Source organism: Triticum urartu, chromosome 7A, assembly GCF_056163025.1.
Source record: "Triticum urartu cultivar PI428250 chromosome 7A, HENAU_Tu73, whole genome shotgun sequence".
Classification (NCBI taxonomy): domain Eukaryota; kingdom Viridiplantae; phylum Streptophyta; class Magnoliopsida; order Poales; family Poaceae; genus Triticum; species Triticum urartu.
Genome location: NC_141879.1, coordinates 626,757,180 through 626,781,307, shown reverse-complemented (window position 1 = coordinate 626,781,307; position 24,128 = coordinate 626,757,180). Strand labels below are relative to the sequence as shown.

At 46.0% G+C, this 24,128-nt stretch overlaps 1 pseudogene; it reads left to right on the top strand.

The window, feature by feature from the left end:
• Window positions 1–19,538: 19,538 nt before the first annotated feature.
• Window positions 19,539–21,458, top strand: LOC147960776 (uncharacterized; annotated as a pseudogene).
• Window positions 21,459–24,128: the final 2,670 nt, after the last annotated feature.

The following is a 24,128-nucleotide window of genomic DNA, read 5'->3' as shown; positions in this document are numbered from 1 at the left end:
TATGAAAATGTTCACTACAGTGTCAGTTCATAACTGTCCAAGCTGGTTAGCTACAGTACAGATCTCTGCAGGCTGGTCCACTGCACTGCCAGCCTCTTTTCTTAGAGAAGGCCGGTTGTTACAATGTGGTCCGCTACAGTGTCGATCGCTACAGGTGCGTGCTCCCACTTCACTCGCTGCGTCACAAATGGGTCGGCCCACTCGCGGCGCACCCTGTGCGAAGGGGTGACCGTTTTACGCAGCGAGCGTCATATAGGTGCTCCCCGGCCCCTTTTTCGACGTCGACGCCCAAAAAATGGCCCAGTCGCGCCTCCAGGAGCCCATTTTCCACCGGTTAGGCCCGAAATTGGCGCCGACGGACCCAGACCAAACCCAACGCACTGGGGGCGCCGGGGCAATCGTTTTTTACGTGAAAGAACGGTGGGTCCGCTGAGTCAGTGACCCCGAGCCTCATCATCCTCATCGCCTCGGTTTTCTGTGGGGAATCAATGCCAAGGCTGCCACCGGTCAGCCTTCAATTTATTCGTCACGGGCGGCGCGGAGGGGCGACGCGCCCCATCCCGCCACACGTACACACGCGTTGCCACCCCTTGGCTGCTATAAAAGCCGCCCTCCCTCGTCGATGGAATCACCCCCCCGCCGCAGCCCTCCTTCTCTCGCCGCCGACGCCCTCTCTCCCCGTCCGCCACCGCGTGCACGCACACCCCGATGGGTGAACGGTTCCCCAATGACGCGCCGGCGGCCAACGGCTTCGGGCGCCGCTCTCTCCACGAGTGGAAAGCTCACCTCCTCCACGAGGCGAATTACCCGGCGCCCCCCGACATGCGCGCGCCAGGGCGGTGGAGGCTGAGCGCCGGGGGTGTCCCAGTCCCCCCCGTGCCCGCCATCGAACACCCCGCATACGTCCACGCCGAGATCGAGCGTGTGCGGGCCTCCCTGATGGAGGAGGTGAAGGAAATATGCCCTAGAGGCAATAATAAAGATGTTATTTGTATTTCCTTATATCATGATAAATGTTTATTATTCATGCTAGAATTGTATTAACCGGAAACTTAGTACATGTGTGAATACATAGACAAAACAGAGTGTCCTAGTATGCCTCTACTTGACTAGCTCGTTAATCAAAGATGGTGAAGTTTCCTAACCATAGACATGTGTTGTCATTTGATGAATGGGATCACATCATTAGAGAATGATATGATGGACAAGACTCATCTGTTAGCTTAGCATAATGATCGTTTAGTTTTATTGCTATTGCTTTCTTCATGACTTATACATATTCCTCTGACTATGAGATTATGCAACTCTTGAATACCGGAGGAGCACTTTGTGTGATATCAAACGTCACAATGTAACTGGGTGATTATAAAGATGCTCTATAGGTGTCTCCGAAGGTGTTTGTTGAGTTGGCACAGATCAAGATTAGGATTTGTCACTCCGTGTATCGGAGAGGTATCTCTGGGCCCTCTCGGTAATGCACAGCACTATAAGCCTTGCAAGCAATGTGACTAATGAGTTAGTTGCGGGATGATGCATTACGGAACGAGTAAAGAGACTTGCCAGTAACGAGATTGAAGTAGGTATGATGATACCGACGATCGAATCTTGGGCAAGTAACATACCGATGACAAAGGGAATAACGTATGTTGTTATGCGGTTTGACCGATAAAGATCTTCGTAGAATATGTAGGAACCAATATGAGTATCTAGGTTCCTCTATTGGTTATTGACCGGAGATGTGTCTCGGTCATGTGTACATAGTTCTCGAACCCGTAGGGTCCGCTCGCTTAACGTTTGATGACGATTTGTATTTATGAGTTAAGTGTTTTGGTGACCGAAGTTTGTTCGGAGTCCCGGATGACATCACGGACATGACGAGGAGTCTCGAAATGGTCGAGAGGCAAATATTGATATATTGGAAGGTAGTTTTCGGTGTCAAAACCGGCGGATCTCGGGTAGGGGGTTCCGAACTGTGCGTCTAGGCCGGATGGTAACAGGAGGCAAGGGACACGAAGTTTTACCCAAGTTCGGGCCCTCTCGATGGAGGTAAAACCCTACGTCCTGCTTGATTAATACTGATGATATGGGTAGTACAAGAGTAGATCTACCTCGAGATCGAAGAGGCTAAACCCTAGAAGCTAGCCTATGGTATGATTGTTAATGTGTATGTTGTCCTACGGACTAAAACCCTCCGATTTATATAGGCACCGGATAGGGTTAGGGTTACATAGAGTCAGTTATAATGGTAGGAGATCTACATATCCGTATCGCCAAGCTTGCCTTCCACGCCAAGGAAAGTCCCTTCCGGACACGGGATGGAGTCTTCAATCTTGTATCTTCATAGTCCAGGAGTCCGGCTGGAGGTATAGTCCGGCCATCCGGACACCCCCTAATCCAGGACTCCCTCAGTAGCCCCTGAACCAGGCTTCAATGACGACGAGTCCGGCGCGCAGATTGTCTTCGGCATTGCAAGGCGGGTTCCTCCTCCAAGTACTTCGTAGAAGATTTTGAACACAAAGATAGTGTCCGGCTCTGCAAAATAAGTTTCCACATATTGCCATAGAGAGAATAATATTTACACCAATCTAATCTGCTGACGTATTCCGTAGCGTGACACACCACGGCCAAGCCTTTATCCGAGTCGTTTCATTATCCCACCTCAGCGCGTTATGCGAGGCGGTTTCCTTGGCACGTCTTGTTAAAGCAGAGATCGTGTCCCCTTATCCCGGGATTCTCATCAATACCGGCGTGGGTAACCCAACCGCGCCATTGATTACGGCGCTTGGAGATAAGCGAGTTTTACCAGGATGGTGGGGACATGTAGTTGCGTCCACCCATATAAGGGGATAGGGATCCACCTTTTCACCTACGCCTTCTTCCTCCTTCGCCTATCCATTCTTGCACACTCGAGCCCCAGCGCCCAAGTCCGCACTCCCCACCTCAACCTTCTCCAGCCATGTCCGGAGCGGGAGGCAAGTGGATGGTCTCCTCCGTCACGAAGGGACACATTAAAAAGCTGAGGAAAGCCGGATACCTGTCTAACGACATCGCGTACCGGCTCCCCGAAAAGGGGCAGCTCATCCCCACCCCTAGGCCCCATGAGAGGGTGGTGTTCCTCCCCCATTTCCTCCACGGACTGGGCTTCCCTCTCCACCCATTTGTCCGGGGGCTCATGTTCTACTACGGCCTGGATTTCCACGATCTGGCCCCGAACTTCGTTCTCAACATCTCGGCGTTTATCGTCATGTGCGAGGCCTTCCTCCGCATCCGCCCCCATTTCGGCCTATGGCTCAAGACTTTCAACGTCAAGCCGAAGGTGGTGCGCGTCAACCAGGCGGAGTGCGGAGGTGCCATGGTGGGCAAGATAGCCAACGTCCTATGGCTCGAGGGCTCCTTTGTGGAGACCCTGAAGGGGTGGCAATTGGGGTGGTTTTACATCACCGAGCCGCGCGACGCCGAATGGGTCGCACCCCCCGAGTTCCGATCCGGACCCCCCACACGGCTCACCTCCTGGAAGGAGACGGGCCTGTCTTGGGGTAAAAAAGGAGAGCTGACCGGACTCCAAACATGCATCCAAACCCTGGCGGACAAGAAGCTCAAACTTGTCAACATAGTCCAGGTTATGCTCATCCGCCTGATCCTCCCGTGTCAACAACGGGCTTTCAACATGTGGGAGTTCGACCCGGCGCGGCACCAAACACTGAGCAGGCTCTTCGACACGACGTACGAAGATGCCTGGAAGGTGCTTTTCAAAGGCGCCGAGGCTCCCGCATCCGCTACCGAGGATCGCGGATTCAGTGCGCAGTGTCACGCTCTCGCTGTAAGCTGTTTTTTTCCTTTTACAGGGTATCAGTTTTTCATAGTTTGACTCCATGCGGGATCTAAACTCCCTTACCTTTGACAGGATTGGCAGGTGACGTCCGGACAGATCAACTGTCCGGCTCCTTTGCCCGAAGGCCCAGCGGACGCTCATTTGGTGAAGCTGCTGGTTCCGGCACCCTATGTGGTGCCGTAGAAGAAGGCCGCGAAAAAGGCCGCGGGGACTCGAAAGAGTGCCCGACGCCAAGAGGTGTCGGATCCATCATCCGATGGTTCCGAGGTGCTTTCCTCCCGTGAAGACGAGGAGGAAGAAGAAGAGAACTCTCCCCCTCTAGCGGGAGGAGAGAAGAAAAGGAAGGCCGCCCTCTCTGGGGGGGCCGGAGGGTCCAAGAAGGGGAAAACCCTTCCTCTGGACTACTCCACCGACGCCGACGGCGGAGAGGAGTGGCAGCCCAGGGCCAAGCCCCTGGCAAAATCGTAAGTATCCGGATACCAGAGTGATTCATAGTATTCGTTTATTGCACAGCTTTCCCTTACGTCGAATATGTTTATGCAGCCCACCCAAAGACCGGCTCGACGCGTCGTCGAGCGGCTCACTGGACTCGTCGGATGTGAACTCGCTTCCGACGGCTTCCTCCCCCCGCCCTACGGACGACACCGAAGTGTTGTCCCAACAGGTTCCAAGCCGGGAGGAGGTGGTCCTGGAGGCGTCGCAAGGCGACCTCCCGGACTCCAGGAGTAAAGGGGGTGAAACCCCTTAGGGCTCCAAGTCCGGCTCTAGGCCGGACACCGCTCCGGAACCTTCAAAGGTTCCAGAGTCCGGCGGGGGACCTCCTTCCAAGAGGAGCAAGTCCACCGTGCCGGCGGCCCCCGTCCAACCGGAGGCGCCAGACAATATGTTGGAGGCGCTCCAAGGCGCTTCCATCGACGAGGAGCACCGCGCTATTATGAGCGCGGTGGTCCAGAAGGTTCAGTCCGCCAAGAGCGGACTGACTGAAGCTTGTACTAGCCTTTTAACAGGCTTTGAGGTAAGTAAAGAATGTGTAAATAATAGTACCGCATAGACAGTAGCCCCTGATGCTCTGTTTGGCGTTCGGGAGGAAAAGCCGAATAGAGGATCAAATAAAATTCGCAGGAGTCTAACAAAAATGAGTCAATATGCATGTGCAGGCTTCTCTGCTTGCGTCCGCCGCACTGACTGCAGAAGTGGACACGCTAAAGCAGAACCTCGAGCGGTCCGAGCAAGAGCTCGGGCATGCCAAGAAGCAGCTCGAGGACAATGAAGGTAAGAAGTACCTTGTTTTTAAATATATATATATATATATATACATAAAGGTGCAATTGCAAAGAATGACAGGATTATCGTGGCTATTTTAGGGGCCACGTCTGAAGTGGCGACCCTTAAGCAGGCGCTGGTCGAGGCCGAGAAGAGGGCGGCCTCGGAGCGCACCGAGCGGGAGAAGTATGAGGCCGAGGTTGGCAAGGTGCGGCAAGAGCTCCAAGCTCTCATGGAAAAACATGAGAGTTTGGAGCTTGACTCAAAGACGCGAGCGTCCGAGCTCGCGGTGGCTATTGAAAATGCCAAGTCTGCCAAGGCCGAATCCCAGAAGACCCTCCAGGAGTTGGATGAGGTGAAGAAGATAGCGGCGGGTAAGGCATTCTTTATGCAAAGCAAACACATAAACGTGAGTTACTTGTTACTTATCCAAATCCGGAGCTCTCTAGGAGCGTCCGCAGATCTTCCCCGGAGTGTGTCCGATGCCGCCGCATTCTATCGAGCCGAGGAGGGCAGCTCGACGGAGAAGGTGTTCTAGTCTCAGTACGCTGAGGCCGGACACCCCATGCCCCTGAGCGACCAGCTGAAGCAACTGGTCGAGCTCCACAAGGCGGCCGAAAATGCCATGAAGGGCCTCATTGTTCGGCTGTGGCCTGGAGGGGCTCTTCCTGGGAGCTATTTCGGGCTGGTGCGGCGGCTGGTGGAGGCCTGTCCAAGGCTCGAAGTCATCAAGCGCTCCGTTTGCATTGAGGGTGCCCGTAGGGCCCTTGCCCGTGCTAAGGTGCACTGGGGCAAGCTGGATGCTGAGAAGCTTGTGAAGGACGAGCCACCGCCGGGGAAACACTACAAGAAATATGTCAACTTGTGACCACCACTATTGGTCACTGAATGGTCACAAATTTCCATTTGTGACCTTTTTGTGACCAAAAACATAAGGTCAAAAGCTGGCCGTCATAAACTGACATTAGCGACCTTTCTTCTGGAATGGTCGTAAACGTTTACGACCAAAATACGTCTACTGTGGCGTTTTGGTCACTAGCAACCTCCCCAGGCCACGTAGGCATCCAGCGTGGCAATCTGATGTGGCACAAGATTCATCCTGGTCCGATTAGGTGTTTTACATGGGCCGAGCCCAATAATTCAACCTATTTGTGTTTTTTTCTATCAATTTTTGGTCAGATTCATGGGCCAAGCCCTACAATTCAGCCTTTTTATTTTCTGGGCTTAGGCCATTTTGCATTCCGTTTCATTCAGCCTTTTGTTTTTTTTCATAAATGCACAATATTCCAGTCCACTATTGTTTGGGCCATAGCCTTTTTAGAGCACAAATATTATTCGATCCAATAGACGAACATTCAGCCTTTTTCATTCACAGATTTCAATTTTACACATTTCAACAACAAACAATCAATAATTCTCACAATTAAATGATCAAATCCAAAAATCACTCTATGAAACTTAGAACAGCACATCTGCATGATCCATCAAGTGTACATACAATCAGAAACAAATACAGAGGCACCAAAACTATTATGCACATCTCCAAGCTTCTTCTGATCTTCGGTCACAGCAGCAGCCACCTCGGTCGCTTGCCTCGCGCTGGCGAAACTTGACATGAAAATATATTATGAACAGACCATTCAAGAAAATGACATTTATTTAGAATGATAACACAAATTGAGCTAGCTAGTACCATGCTTTTTGTTCTCCAACTAGTTAAAATGCGATACCCACTCATACAAGAAAACAGATACACAGTGCAAGAGATACCAAAACAGATACACAAGTTGAGATGTAGCAGGCAGATTCATCAAGTATATATCATGATGTGTATTCATCATATAGCTGTACCATTGCAAACCAAGAGATACCAAAACAATGGAAGAGAAACAATTAATAATGTACTAGATTAGTTGGTAGGCTAATTTAATTGAGTGCAGCAACTTGGTTGATGTTCAAGTTGCTGTTGTTGTTTTAGCAGCAGTGGCATACTCAAAATCTAGCAAGTATTAGTACTCTGATGTGCTAGTTCTAGTATTAAAAAACGATGAATTTGACTAGAGCAAGGAAATGAAAACAAAGACAAAAATTCTTTCTTGCAAATGACCCAAAGGAAAAAACTGATGAAGCAGCAAGGCCATGACCACCACCAGGTGCATAGCTGCTCTACCTAATGGGCCATTAGCAGAAAGCAAGCCGTTTAACAAGCTAACAAACATCAACCATTATAAAATTACAATAGCAGAAGCCCGTGTAGGGAGATTAGCAGCAAGTGAGTGAGCAGAGGGAGAGGGAGGTGCTACCTGCTGGGAGCGGTGCGTGGTCATGGCCGGGCTGGACTCATCGAGCTCAGAGAGGGCAACTTGGTTGCCTTGGAAGCAGAGGAGCAGACCCCTTGTTGCGGGACAGGGCCGGTGCCTAGGTTCGTCCCTCCTCCTCAAGCAAGACAAGGCCATGTTCCCGGCCAAACCTCCTGTTCATCCAACAACGGCAGTTCAACACCACAGCAAAGTACAAAGCAAAATAAATAAAGGAGGAGAATGATGTGGAATGCTGCCCCAGAAGCAAGACATCGGTCAAAAGAAAATAAGGAGCCTAAGAATACCCTTCAAAACATATCAGACATCAGATGAATAAATCACAAGGAAAACACGCAATAAAAATGAGCACAGGCTGCAGAGCGCTATCATATTGGAAGAATACCCTTCAGAACATATTGCACAAGCTGTCCACAACCAAAACAATTGTTGCAGGATTATAACTTACTAATAAATCAACAACAAAAAATAATGATGATACATCTACTCTGCTCTACTGTCTGTTCTTACAAGAACTGCTGCATGCACCTGTGGCCAAAGGAAATACTCAGTTTGTTGGGCTAGTTTGATTAGTATTGCTTTGCATGTGTACAAAGCACCAAAGCACTGAATGGTTAGCCGGGACCAGATGGTGAATTGATCCCAAAGCACCAAAGATTACAATATGATGCAATTGGTTATTCAAAATTTTGACTTGCATACAACATCACTACACTGTTACTGCTATCAACTCATAATTTACTCCCTGGACCTAACCTGTACAACACTATTGTGAGAATATAAAAATATTGGTTATCATAATAAAATACTATTTATTTCCTTCACTATTCAGCACAATTATCTTACAATATAATATCAATCGTTGAACACTTTCTCACAGGGTTATGCCTACATTCTGTATTTGGGCATCACTACTAGCATAGACTGAAAGACATGCTAGGCTATCGTCAATTCTAACTTCGCATATGCATAAGAATCGCTAGAGCAAGCAAACCAGAAAAGCATAGAGCATATATCGTTCCCCATTTCACGGAGAATCTCCTCTTGCACCTAGGTGGTCACCGCCACAGCCTCCTATTACACAGAAACCAGGTACCCGGCATGCACATGTGAGTTGACAACCAGGTGATATCATAACGAGATGCATCAATCATGTCGAGCTCTCGCTGTGGCACAAATCAAATGACACAAAGTAGCAGTCGAATATGTGAGGTACCCAAACCAACGATTGCACTTAAAAAAACAGAGACGGACGATGCAACTACTAAGCAACTGTGAACTCTGCCACCGTAGCATAATGATCAGAGCAAGCTCGCTAAACGACCCAACCAGTAGCAACATGTAGGATACTAAAAATTCACACAGAGGGCAGGATCGAAGCGCGAGCGGTGTCGACGCTGTTGTGCACGGGCCTCATCTCGCTCCCACGCTCCATCGGCTCACGCACACTACAAGGGAAAGGAAGAGCAGCGAAGATTCGCATCAGAGACCAGAGCAAAATCAGAAGCAAGAGCAAAGTAATAACAATCCAGGGAAGGCACAGGGCTCCTAACCGCCGAAGCAGACGACCCCGGAGCCCGGATCGGGCGGATCTCCAAGGCACAACTCTGCAGCAAAGACCGCGTCACGTGCGGGGGCGACGCGGTTGGCGGCGGGTCGGGGCTTCACCGTCGACATCTGGCCGGAACCCTAACAGCCGCCCGCGTCGTTGCATGTGTGCGGTGGAGTGCTGGTGCACCGACTCCAGCAGCACCACCTTGAATGCCTCGGACGACATCTGCGGGAATGAAAATCGAACACCAAAGGAGCGCATGACATCGTCAGAACCTCATCTCGAGAAGGATAAACGCATGGGCTCAACGCAGGGCACGGCGGAAGAGGAAAATACCTTGGGGTTGGGGACGGCGCGGCCTCGCAGGTCCTCGCGCGGAGGCGCTACAGCAGCGGATCCCCGCCGTCGCCGGGTGGCCAGACGCCGCGAAGGGACTCACCATGGCTTCGTTGGGGCCAGATCTGGAGCGCAGGGAGGGCGGGGAACGAGCCACCGGAGACCCGTGGCCGGCGTGAAGCACGCACGCGCGCGCCGGCAAGAAAGCCGACCACGACGCCATGGCCATGCCTGGACTGGTGGATCTGCGGGGTGAAGGCTAGGGGAGAGGGTCCGTGGCAGAGATAATGTCAGCGGTGGTGGTGGTGGTGGGGGGGTGGCGGCGGTGGGAATCGCAGGAGGGGGCTCGCTCTCTCTCGATCTGGACTAGATCGGGATCGGTTCGGTGGGTGGGATCGGGAGGGGAAGGGAGGGGAGAGGGGATCACGCGCCGCGAAAGGAGGCCGGGGATGGGGAGGAAAGGAGGCCGGGGATGGGGAGGAAAGGAGGAGGTGGCGGCACCGATGAGACGAGGATGAGGATACAGGCGGCGGTGGGGGAAAAGTGAGCGGGAGCGGCAGTGGCGATGGGGATAAGTGAGCTAGGGTTTTCGTGGGTGGATGAGGGGGGGGGGGGTGGGCTGCCGTTGGATCCGGGCGCATCCGACGGTGCTAATCCATTATCCGTGTGAGATGGTTTTGGACCAACTAAAACGCGGTACCCCTTTGATGATTTTAAGACCATTTAAATTGGTCATAATCGATTGAAAATAAGATGTTAAAACATGTCTGCTATTTGACGGCCTAGAAAATTTATAAAAACAAATAGAAATCAAAAAACTTTGCATTGTGTCACCAAGTGTGACCTACTTTTCAGTAAGAATAACAAACTTTGAATAATGCAAATATCATAAAAAAGTGTTCTCAGAAATAAGTTTTTGTAAGAGAATTATTTTTTGAGTGCCCAAAATGATTCTTTATGAAGAACCTAGCAAATATTTGTTGCAAATTTGGGCCACATCAATTTTATAAAATCTTAGGTCATATTTAATGTTCAGTTGACCAAATGTTTCCTAAGGAAGTTCTCATTTTCTTTGGATGAAAAATTCATTTTCCATTTTTTCGAGTGCCCAAAATGAGTTTTTTTGTGAAGGACCTACCATATATTTGTTGCAAAATTGTACCTAATCAATTTTCTAAAATACGAAGACATATTTAATGCACAATTGACCAAATGGTTGGGTCTAAAAAGTTTTGATCCACCTCTCGTGAAAAAGACAAATTTCCACCGATTCAGCTGGAAGCGGGTCAAATTGAACTGTAGCTGCCTCGTAGTTTGCTCTTTATTTTTTCCAAAAATCATTTCTAGGTACATAAGTATCTATTTAATCAAAGAAACACCAAAAAAATTCTAAGATTCAACCACTAGCTAGGAACGGTCAAGCCCGCCGTTTTGATGAAACGGGCATACAAAATTCAAAAAAAAATCAAAAAATTGATTAGTACCTAGAAATATTGTGCACAAGGGTTCATCTTGGAATTCTAAACAATGTTGCCTAAGGGAGTTTTCATTTTCTTTGCACGGAAAATACATTTTCCATTTTTCGAGTGCCCGAAATGAGTTTTTTTTGTGAAGGACCTACCATATATTTGTTGCAAAATTGGACCAAATAAATTTTCTAAAATACTAGGACATATTTAATGCACAATTGACCAAATGGTTGGGTGTAAAAAGTTTTGATCCACCTCTCATGAAAAAGACAAATTTCCACCGATTCAGCTGGAAGCGGGTCAAATTTGAACTGTACCTGCCTCGTAGTTTGCTCTTTATTTTTTTAAAAAAATCATTTCTAGGTACATAAGTATCTATTTAATCAGAGAAACACCAAAAAAAATTCCAAGATTCAACCACTAGCTTGGAACGGTCATTCCCGCCGTTTTGTCCGCATTTTGAAACGGGCATAAAAAATTCAAAAAAAAATCAAAAAATTGGGAAACCTTCGCATTGTGTCATTATATGTGGTCAAGTTCCCAGGAAAAATAACAAACTTGTAATATGGCAATTATTTTAAAAAAGTGTTCTCAGAAACGAGCTATCACGTGTGGAGATCAATGGCTTTCAAGCCAAATGATCAAACTTATGGCCACATTCATGGCATAGTTTGTTCAAATGATCTCATATTGTGCACAAGGATGCATATTGGAATGGCAAACAATGTTGCCTAAGGAAGTTTCCATTTTCTTTGGACGAAAAAACCATTTTCCATTTTTCGAGTGCCCAAAAGGAGTTTTTTTTGTGAAGGACCTCCCAAATAATTGTTGCAAAATTGCACCAAATCAATTTTATAAAATATTAGGACATATTTAATGCACAATTGACCAAATGTTTGGGTGTCAAAAGTTTTGATCCACCTCTCGTGAAAAAGACAAATTCCTGCCGATTCAGCAGGAAGCGGGTCAAATTTGAACTGTAGCTACCTCGTAGTTTGCTCTTTATTTTTTCCAAAAATCATTTCTAGGTACATAAGTATCTATTTAATCAGAGAAACACCAAAAAAATTAAAGATTCAACCACTAGCTAGGAACGGTCATTCCCGCCGTTTTGACCGCATTTTGAAACGGGCATAAAAAGTTCAAAAAAAATAAAAAATTGGGAAACCTTCGCATTGTGTCATTATATATGGCCAAGTTCCCAGGAAAAATAACAAACTTGTAATACGGCAATTCTTTTCAAAAAGTGTTCTCAGAAATGAGGTATCATGCGTGAAGATTCATGGCTTTCAAGTCAAATGATCAATCTTATGGCCACATTCATGGCAGAGTTTGTTCAAATGATCTCATATTGTGCACAAGGGTGCATATTGGAATGGCAAACAATGTTGCCTAAGGAAGTTTCCATTTTCTTTGGACGAAAAAAATCATTTTCCATTTTTCGAGTGCCCAAAAGGAGGTTTTTTGTGAAGGACCTCCCAAATAATTGTTGCAAAATTGCACCAAATCAATTTTATAAAATATTAGGACAGATTTAATGCACAATTGACCAAATGTTTGGGTGTAAAAAGTTTTGATCCACCTCTCGTGAAAAAGACAAATTCCTACCGATTCAGCAGGAAGCGGGTCAAATTTGAACTGTAGCTACCTCATAGTTTGCTCTTTATTTTTTCCAAAAATCATTTCTAGGTACATAAGTATCTATTTAATCAGAGAAACACCAAAAAAATTCAAGATTCAACCACTAGCTAGGAACGATCATTCCCGACGTTTTGACCGCATTTTGAAACGGGCATAAAAAGTTCAAAAAAAAATCAAAAAATTGGGAAACCTTCACATTGTGTCATTATATATGGCCAAGTTCCCAGGAAAAATAATAAACTTGTAATACGGCAATTCTTTTAAAAAAGTGTTCTCAGAAATGAGCTATCATGCGTGAAGATTCATGGCTTTCAAGCCAAATGATCAATCTTATGGCCACATTCATGGCATAGTTTGTTCAAATGATCTCATACTGTGCACAAGGGTGCATCTTGGAATTCCAAACAATGTTGCCTAAGGAAGTTTTCATTTTCTTTGCACGAAAAATTCATTTTCCATTTTTCTGAGTGCCCAAAATGAGTTTTTTTTGTGAAGGACCTACCATATATTTGTTGCAAAATTGGACCTAATCAATTTTATAAAATACTAGGCCATATATAATGCACAATTGACAAAATGGTTGGGTGTCAAAAGTTTTGATCCACCTCTGGTGAAAAAGACAAATTCCCGCCGATTCAGTAGGAAGCGGGTCAAATTTGAACTGCAGCTGCCTCATAGTTTGCTATTTATTTTGTCCAAAAATTATTTCTAGTTACATAAGTACCTATTTAATCATAAATACATGGTTTGGTGGCGATACGTCGAGGTTTGGGCGGTGGCCGAGGCCCCCAACTCTAGAGCACGTAAACTCGCATGCCCGCCGCGTGGTCACCGCGTGACCGTGGTGTTGCCATGTGTTCTGGGCAGCCTAGGCATGTCTAGTGGGTTGGGCACTCCCCAGGTAGGTGATAGGAAGAAAATCACAACATAAGATTCTCACGAGGAGACCGATCGATGCTCAAACATGAATAAGTAGCCAAGTGTTTGATTAGCGGTATGGGAAATGCACATGGCCAATGGGCGTGAGTTTTGGCTAAGAATGATCATCTACTAAGGAGAATGTCTTCACAAATTTTTAGCTCAAAAGGAGGATCCTAGGTGGTACTTGCTTTGCAAAGTTCCACACTGGATAAAAAGATGAATGTTGAAGCTGGGCTCAAAATAATGAATGGATTGAGCTGAAATTTAGTGGAGGATGGTTATTTGGGCATAGGAAAGCATTGTAGAAAATTGATACCATTTGGACATGCCAAAGTAGTACTTCCTTCACAATGCTCTTCTATGGACAAAAACTTGGGAAAACTAGTGAGAGAGATTGGATGAATTAAATGAGCTAAAAAATTGGTGTAGGTAAGTTACATAGGTATGGTCATGCGCTGGTAAATTTTCAGATCATTTGGGTAAGCCTAGCTAGTAGTTACTTCACAAAGCTTCCCTCGAGGTAGAAACTTTGGAAATTTCCTGAGAAATATTTACTTGGAAAATTGAGCTGAATATTATCATGTGGCAATGATTTGGATATGGAAGCGTGCCCGAAAATTTTGAGTGTAATAGGAGGGGTCTATATAACACTTGCTTTGCAACGTGCCAATTTGGCCATAAAATATAAATTGAACCTGGGCTCACATAGATGATTTTACTGAGCTGCAATTTGGAGGAGGGTGATAATTTGGGCATATGAAGGAACTGTATAAATTTCATGTCATTTCGAGATATAAAAAAGGTACTTCCTTCACAATTCTTCTAGGTGGACAAAAACTTTGGAAATTTTCCGAGGAAGATTTGCTAGGCAAATGGAGCTGAATTTTGTCATGCGGTAATGATTTGGATAGAAAAGAGTGCCCAAAAATTCCTAGGGCAATCAAGAATATATAAATAACACTTCCTTCATAAAGTGTTGTTGTGAACAGAATAGGAAAATGAATATTGTTGAATTAGTTTTGAACTAGGCAAGGAAGGAATTTTACATATTTGATGAAGATATGACCCAAAGAATTTATGAGATTTTTTTGGGAATTTTGGGAATGACAAAAATATAGGTTGCTTCACAACCTAGGGCAAAAACTGCCACATGGACATGGCAGATAGGCAAAACTGATGAGGTGGCGCCTAGTCATAGCAACCCACCACAATTTACAAGGTTATGACCATCTATATTGGTCATGATCAGCTAGAAATAAGGCATCGGACTAGTGCTGTCTGCTTTATAACCATTTCGTGTAAGGAAATTACGACCTTTCTGACCAAAATGGTCGCAATGGTTTAGGGTTTGGAGCCCCCTGAACAGCTTTTGACCAATTGGTCTAAAATGGTCATAGATTTATGACCAATTCTTCCAGGGTCACTGACAGAAGGTCATAAGTTGACATATTTCTTGTAGTGAAAGAGCATCGCAAGCCCGAGAATTACTATAAGGATGTTCTGAAGGGTGCCTGCCTTGCGGCGGATGAATGTTCTAGGGATGTAATTTTTGAGTGAAACTTGCTCGTTTTGTCCTGTGCGCTGAAAACTTGTTTATATGCGCTAAGCAATGCTGTTGGAATTTAAAATATTACCTTCTGTGCGACTGTTTATCAATTCTGAGAGATGGCGAGTCGTCGGCTTCTGCCCCCGTGCCGCTAGTGCTGGGGTGTTCGGGGATAAACCTGAGCGCTCTTTTTCCCATGTTTGGGTCCTTCGAGGGAGGTGCTCAGCCCAACGAACAAGGCAATCGGACTATAATGCATGAACACTCTCACTTAGCCATAGAATTCTATAATTTTAAATTTCGGCGAAGCCCCTGGTATTCGGAAGATCGAGTTCGGGGCGCTATCCATGCCTTGGCCGGACAGAGCCGGCTCCTCGCCCTAAGCGGCATAAGTCTTTAGGGACTCAAAAAAACCTCTCGAACAGCGACCAGCTCTCGCTTCATCATGACAGTTAGTTTTAGCTTTCTTCACTGAGGTGCTCGACCCAGCTCAACTGGCGCACAATCGCAGTGGTTCTCCTAGTGCTACCTTAGCCGATATAGCGGAACGTAAGGCACCAAAACATAGGAGCCGGGCAAACCCAACTATTGACCCAAGACATGATTCGGAGCCGATGCATATAATGCTATAAGTTCGGGGTGCCGCACTTGTTAAAGTGTTCGGACTTCTCACACCATATTGAGGGGTACTAAAGCCCCTAGCGTATTTTGGCCGTACCAATGTGTACGGGTGCAACATGTCGTTAAGGAACATATATAAAGAAAAAAGGTAATGCAAAAATAGATGAAAGCTATGCATTGTTTATTAAAAAGGGCTGCGATCAAAGCAGAACGATACAAATAATGCGATAAGTGGAAGGTTGGACTAAGTAACATGTCCGTTCCAGGGGCAAGCTGCGGATTAGTATGCGAAACAGGTATACTGCTCGTGATAGAGACCACATGAGAGTTCCGTATTGCGGCGTGGCTTGTCTGCTTCCATGGTTCTTGCATCATTTGTGCGTCAATTGAACTGCCGAACAGGCCTTCCGAAGGATGGAGTCCTGAAAGTAAGAGAAAATTAAAAAATCAGCAGCCCCTGGTACGGTTTAAGCCATATTGTTGGGCATGCCGTGATGGTGCCCCTCCCCCTATACCCATGGTATCTCTAGAGCGTAGTTATGTACGCGAAGTACTGGCGTCGCCTTTTTGCGAGGGTTGGGGTTAGGGCCACATTGCTATGCCTGCTCGGATCGTGCCAGGCGGTCTTGTTGTAGGTTACTCCGGGCGCGCTTGACGGTGTCCGGTCGTTTAGTGGCCGGACTGGAGAACTGCCTGGAGAGGCTGCTTTGTACTTCCGCTGCAAGGGCCTCCATGTGCTCCTCCGTTCGGAGGGAGCGTTCGGTGTTTCCATTGACCGTAATTACTCCTCGAGGGCCTGGCATCTTGAGCTTAAGGTATGCGTAGTGCGGTACCGCATTGAACTTAGCGAATGCGGTTCGCCCGAGCAGTGCGTGATAACCACTGCGAAACGGGACTATGTTGAAGATTAACTCCTCGCTTCGGAAATTATCCGGAGATCCGAAGACCACTTCAAGTGTGACTGAGCCTTTACAGTTGGCCTCTACACCTGGTATTACGCCTTTAAAGGTCATTTTGGTGGGCTTAATCCTCGAGGGATCTATGCCCATTTTCCGCACTGTATCCTGGTAAAGCAGGCTCAGGCTACTGCCGCCGTCCATAAGGACTCTAGTGAGATGAAATACATCAATAATTGGGTCTAGGACCAATGCGGCGAACCCGCCATGACGGATGCTAGTGGGATGGTCCCTTCGATCAAAGGTGATCGGGCAGGAGGACCATGGGTTGAACTTTGGGGCGACTGGCTCTACCGCGTATACGTCCCTTAACACGCGCTTCCGCTCCCTTTTGGGGACGTGGGTTGTGTATATCATGTTCACCGTCCGCACTTGTGGGGGAAAACCCTTCTATCCACTGTTGTTCGGTGGCCGGGGCTCCTCATCGTCATCGCTATGCAGCCCCTTGTCTTCATTTTCGGTGTTTAACTTGCCTGCCTGCTTGAACACCCAACAATCCCTATTGGTGTGATTGGCCGGCTTTTCGGGGGTGCCATGTATCTGGCACAAGCGGTCGAGGATTCAGTCCAAACTGGATGGGCCCCTAGGATTCCTTTTGAATGGCTTTTTCCGCTGACCAGATTTAGAGCCTCTGAATCCGGCATTAACTGCAGTATCCTCAGCATCGTCGCCGTTAATGCGGCGCTTCTGCTTGTCGCGACGCGACCTGCCACTACTGTCCCTGGTGTCCGAATTACCAGGGTTCTTGGTCATATTGTTGCTACGAGCAAGCCAGCTGTCTTCTCCTGTGCAAAGCGGGTCATGAGTGTCGTGAGTGCTGCCATAGATTTCGGCTTTTCCTGTCCAAGGTGCCGGGCCAGCCACTCGTCACGGATATTGTGCTTGAAGGCTGCTAGGGCCTCAGCATCCGGACAGTCGACTATTTGATTTTTCTTTGTTAGGAACCGTGTCCAGAATTGCCTGGCCGATTCCTCTGGCTGCTGAATTACGTGACTTAGGTCATCGGCGTCTGGGGGTCGCACATAAGTGCCCTGGAAATTGTCGAGGAATGCGGCTTCCAGGTCCTCCCAACAACTGATTGATCCTGTTGGCAAGTTGTTAAGCCAATGCCGAGCTGGTCCTTTAAGCTTGAGCGGGAGGTATTTGATGGCGTGGAAATCATCGCCGCGGGCCATGTGGATATGAAGGAGATAATCCTCGATCCATACCGCAGGATCTGTTGTGCCATCATATGATTCGATGTTTACAGGTTTGAAACCCTCGGGGATTTGATGATCCATTATTTCGTCTGTAAAGCAGAGTGGGTGTGCGGCGCCTCTGTACTGGGCTATATCATGACGTAGCTCCAATGAGCCTTGTCTATTGTGTTCGGCACCGCCGAATTTGTGGCCGGCGTGACGGTTACCGTCTCGAGCCGTGGGGCGCCCACGCGATCTGTAGATTGATCTTGTTTGCCTTGCCTTGTCCTCCAACATGTCTTGTAAGTCCGACGCATATTCCCGTGCCTTGGTACGGGGTGCGGCTTGAGTGGAGGGCCGAGAGGCCTCTCTGTCGCGACCATGAGGTGGCCGGTCGGCCGCATCAAGTGCTTCCTCCTCTAATCGGGGTAGCAACTTGCGCTTTGGGTAGCTCTTGGAGGGGCGTTCGAGTTTGTGCTCTTCGGCCGCAAGGACTTCAGTCCATTTGTCGAACAGCCCCACCGAAACTTTCTATCCGGCGCCACCGAGTTCTCTTGACATAGCCACTGCCAGAAACCCTAGTCTTTTCGGTCTCACCGACAGGGATCTCGGTCTCACCGAGATGGGATTGTAATCTCTCTGTTTCCCTTTGTAACGTTTCAATCAAACCGAGATGAGCGATCGGTCCCACCGAGATTGCAATGCAAACTCTCTGTTTCCCTTTCGTAACGTTTCGGTCCAACCGAGATGTGCGAATTGGTCCCACCCAGTTTGCCTGACCAACTCTCTGTTAGTCCATTACCAAAATCGGTCTCACCGAGTTTGTGTAATCGGTCTCACCGATTACGTAATGCCCTAACCCTAACAAAATCGGTCCCACCGAGTTGACATGTCGGTCCCACCGAAAATCCTAACATTCACATTTTGAACTAAATCGGTCTGACCGAATTTCATGATTCGGTCGCACCAAGTTTGGTGATTTTTGTGTAACGGTTAGATTTTGTGTGGAGGATATTTATACCCCTTCACCCACTCTTCATTCATGGAGAGAGCCATCAGAACATGCCTACACTTCCAACATATATTTTCTGAGAGAGAACCACCTACACTTGTGTTGAGGTCAAGATATTCCACTCCAACCACATAAATCTTGATCTCTAGCATTCCCAAGTTGCTTTCCACTCAAATCATCTTTCCACCAAATCCAAATCCTGTGAGAGAGAGTTGAGTGTTGGGGAGACTATCATTTGAAGCACAAGAGGAAGGAGTTCATCATCAACACACCATTTGTTACCTCTTGGAGAGTGATGTCTCCTAGATTGGTTAGGTGTCACTTGGGAGCCTCCGTCAAGATTGTGGAGTTGAACCAAGGAGTTTGTAAGGGCAAGGAGATCGCCTACTTCGTGAAGATCTAACCGAGTGAGGCAAGTCCTTCATGGGCGATGGCCATGGTGGGAAAGACAAGGTTGCTTCTTCGTGGACCCTTCATGGGTGGAGCCCTCCATGGACTCGCGCAATCGTTACCCTTCGTGGGTTGAAGTCTCCATCAATGTGGATGTATGATAGCACCACCTATCGGAACCACGCCAAAAATCTCCATCTCTCCAATTGCATTTGGACACTCCAAACTCCTCCATTTACCTTCATATGCAATTGTTTTACTGTTCGCTGCTATACTCTTAGAATTGCATGTGTAGGTTGATTGCTTGACTTGTGCTGAGTTGCTAAAATCTACCTAGAACTAAAATTGGGAAAAGGCTAGAATTTTATTTTGTCAAGTAGTCTAATCACCCCCCTCTAGACATACTTTCGATCCTACAAGTGGTATCAGAGCTTTGGTCTCCATTTGCTTTGAGTTCCATAGCTTTTGGTGGTCATAGCCCTGGTTTCACAACCTAGGAGAGTATGGCGTCTAGCTAGGGAAATTACCACCGTAGAGGTCCTTACTTTGATGGTACAAAATTTTCTAGTTGGAAGCATAAGATGAAAATGCATATTCTTTGACATAACCCCGCCGTTTGGGCTATTGTGTGTATTGGCTTGGAAGGTGAATTCTTTGATGGGAGAGAACCAAACCGTGAAGCTACCGTGGAAGAGTTGAAGATGCTACAATACAATGCTCAAGCTTGTGATATTCTCTTCAACGGATTATGCCCCGAAGAATTCAACAAAATCAGCCGTCTTGAGAATGCAAAGGAAATTTGGGATACTTTGATTGATATGCACGAAGGTACCGAATCTGTCAAGGAATCCAAATTGGATGTGCTTCAAAGTCAGCTCAACAATTTCAAAATGAAGGATGGTGAAGGCGTCGCTGAAATGTACTCTAGGCTTGCTCTCATCACAAATGAGATTGCCGGCTTAGGAAGTGAAGAGATGACCGATAGATTCATCATCAAGAAGATCCTAAGAGCCTTGGATGCAAAATATGATACCGTGTGCACATTGATCCAAATGATGCCCAATTACAAAGATCTCAAGCCAACGAAAGTTATTGGAAGAATTTTTGCTCATGAGATGTCACTCAAGGATAAGGAAGAGCTTCACAACAAGTCAAGTGGTGCTTACAAAGCCTCGTGTGATGCTCCCACATCATCAAGTGAGAAGCAAACCTTCAATGAAGAATTGAGTCTAATGGTGAAGAACTTCAACAAGTTCTACAAGAGTAGAAGCAAGGAAAGAAGTTCCAAGTCATGGTCCTACAATGAAAAAAGATCTTCTAGTCGTGAGCGCAATTTCTACAATTGTGGAAGACCCAGACACTATTCCAATGAGTGTGCAACTCCCTACAAAAGAAGAGAAGATTCTCCCTACAAGAGAAGAAGTAGAAGAGAAGAATCACCATCAAGAGAAAGAAGGAGTAGAGATGATCATTATGAACGAAGACCCTCTCGGAGAATCAAGGACTCGGAAAGGAAGGACAAGTCATCAAGGAGCTACACAAAAAGAAGACATCAAGCTCATGTTGGTGAATGGGTATCCGGTTCCGACTCTGACAATCACTCCGAAAGAAATTATCACTCCGACTCTGAATATACTCAAGATGAAGGTGTTGCCGGACTAGCACTTGTGACAACCAACTCCTTCGACATATTTGACTCACCAAATGAAGGAATTGGGAGATGCTTCATGGCTAAAGGTCCAAAGGTAACACACCCGGAGTATGTTGATTTCAATAGTGATGAAGATGATTTTCTAGGAGATGATGATTTACTTGTTGACAACTCTAGTTATGAAAACTATGATGAGCTTGCTATTAATCATGATAATCAAGATAAAACGAATGATGATGATAAGAAGGAGATTGAGCGCCTAACTAAAGAACTAAACACTCTTAAGTTAGCTCATGAAACTACCTTGGAAGATCATCGAGAACTTTTAAAGACTCATGATAAGCTACGCCTTGAAAAGCTCAAACTTGAGCAAGAACATGAGTTTTTAAAGGCAATCAATGATGATCTTCGCAAGAAAAGCTCTTCTTACATTGCCAAGCATTTACAATTGTCTACTTACATGCCACAAGTTAAATCTAGTAACAAGAACAAGAAAGATTCTTCATCTAGTAGTAACAACAATCATGCTAAATCCAATGTTGTTGCTTCTAGTAGCTCTCTTGATTACACTAATGATTCTCTTAGCCAAGTTACACTTGAGCAACAAAATAGCTTATTGAAGGGAATTATAGAGAAAAGTGTTTACAAGAGCCTTGCCGGAAGTAAGCAATTTGAGGAAATTGTGCGCAAGCAAGGAAGACACCGGAAGAATCAAGGTGTTGGTTTTGAACGAAAGTTCAATGCCAATGGAGTTGAGTGGGAAGAAGATTAATACCCCAAAATGAAGTTTGTTCCTCAACAAGAGAAGTATGATCCTACTTCTTTCAAAGGAACACAATCTCAAGATGATCTTCCACCACAAGACCTGTAACATCCCAAATTTTCAATTTGGAATGTTATACATCAGATCATCATTGCATATCATATTTTACTGCATTTTGGTTGATCTTAGAAATTTCACGCAATTCAAGGACCCTCGGAGAGAGTTGGGGATTTCGTTATTTTCATATTTGAGTTTTCTCAAATTTTGAAAGTAGGATCATTTGATTTTATTTATTTTTATCTTCAATTATTTCTATTATCAAAATATGAGAGAGGGAATAAAATGACTTTCCCAAAATAAAGAAATATTGAGGATTTAAAATGATAAAATCAAATAAAATTTTATTTTGGGTTTATTTGCTATTTTATTTGAATTTAGGAAAAATGCATGTTTTTCAAAATTGCATTTAGGCCCCAAATAAATGTTCATTCTGTGCGGCTTGATTTTAGTAGCCGGGGAAAATTTATTTCAGGATTTTTGGAGTCCGTTTAGTATTCCTTTTGTTTTTTTCCGAGCGTAATTAATTTAAGAAAAACGCGAACCGACCTACGGGCCGTATCCAGCCAGGACTCCCTGGCCAGCCAGGACTCCCTGGCCAGCCAGGACTCCCTGGCCGGGGCTTTATATAGCGTGCCCCGAGGCCTGAGCAGCCCAAGCCGCCGCCCCAACCCTAACCCTAGGCCGCGCCGCCCGCTGCAGCCGCCACCGCCGAAGCCCCGCCGCCGACGAGGTCGAACCACCGCCGCCCGCCGTTTTTTTAGAAAATCGTGGGTTTTCACCGGTTTTTTTCGGTTTTTTTGATTCGTTTTTTAGATAGATCGGTTTTTTCTTCCCGGTTTAGTTAATTAGCGAGCGCTCACTCGTCTGTTCGTTTTAACGAACGTGTTCATCGTTTAGATCCAGATAATGAACGTTCGTTCATTAATCTGTTCGTCCTTTTTCCTTTTTCTCGGATTAAATCCGCAATTTTTCTGATCGCGATTCCTGATCCGATCTTCATTTTAGTATAACTTGTGGCTCGTTTATCAGAATCAGGCGATTCAAGCGCCTAGAGTTTCGTCTCGAAACCCTCTATCCGTTTAATCAACTCAAACCAGTTTTTGCCTCTATAAAATTTTGACCTAGATCCAGATTAGTAAACGAAGCTTGTTTCTTTTGCTGTTTGTCTTTCGTTGCTTCGTTCGATTTGATTCTTTTTGCCAACCGGAGTTCTTAAGTTGAACTTTCTGGTTAGATCTCTTATTGGAGTTTTACCTGTGCATTAGTTGAGTACTTATTGTATGCTTGTTTGTTTGCGATAGAGTACCCGGAGTGCGCCGCTTGCTACTTCGAATCGCTAGGTTTTGCGGATCATCAGCAAGGCAAGTAACACTTGGATCAGACTTCCTATTACCCAGTTTTTATTGCATTAGATCAATCCTCACACATTACATGATTAGGATCTAATTAAATTGTGTGTTTGGGAAGTAGATGAGGTAGTACCTATTACCTGTTATTATCAAACCTTTGGGAGTTACTTCTACGTTGCTTATATTGCCATGCTATGCTAGTAGACGTGGATTGGGTGAGTGTATCCATGATAGATGTGAGTTTTTTAAATTAATGGTTTATCTAAGGTGGCAACTTAAATACACATCTGGGTGGATTGAGGCACCTGGGTATTCCAGCGATTGCCTGTTTTTCTTTTGGACCGCCACCCAGGCTCAAAGGGATCATGAGATTATTCATACTAGAAACTTTCGTGTGCAGCCACAAGCTACTATGGGCTCTAGCATAGTTGACTAAGTAGTGCGAACTCTTACAGTGGTAGACTAGCAGATGTAGGGGAAAGTAGGTGTAACGGTCTACCCGATCGTAAGGTGCTAGCGCTTCTGAAAGACTATGTCTCGGTCATCCATTTCTCAAACACAATGTAGTGCGAGAATCCCAACGGAGGAGATCGAGTCTTGTGGGGAAAAGTGCGCAAACCTCTGCAGAGTGTATAAACTAATCATGGTTAGCCGTGTCCCCGGTTATGGACATCTTGAGTATCTAGTACTTGGATTATCATGTGAATCTCATCATGTTACTCTAATTAATTTTGTTGGGTTTTTAATGATGATGTTTAATTGGGATTGAGAGGGTGTCTACACTCTCAATGTTTAACAACCACCATGTTAGTTAAATAAAATGTATTCCTTTGCAGTAGGGAAAAATTGGCTTTACGCAAAACTGTAACCATAGAGTGTTCCACTAGCCAAATATGCATGTAGTATAGCCTTATTCCTTCATTGCTCTCTATGTGTTACATTGCTAGCATATTCCATGTGCTGACCCGTTTCGGGCTGCAACGTTCATGTTGCATACTTTTCAGACGACGAGTAAGGTGCCTTTAGGTCGTGGTTCTATACTTAGTGATGCCGTTGGAGTTGATGGACTCACTTATCTTCCAAGCCTTCTGCTGTTATCGTATTTAGATGGCCTTAAGCCATATTTATTGTAATAAGTTATCTTTTGAGACACTCGATGTAATAGGTGTGTGATTGCTACTCTGTTATAAATCCTTCAAGTACTGTGTGGTGTCAGCATTACTGATCCATGGATGACATCGGAGCACAAAGATTGGACCGTTTGAGGTCT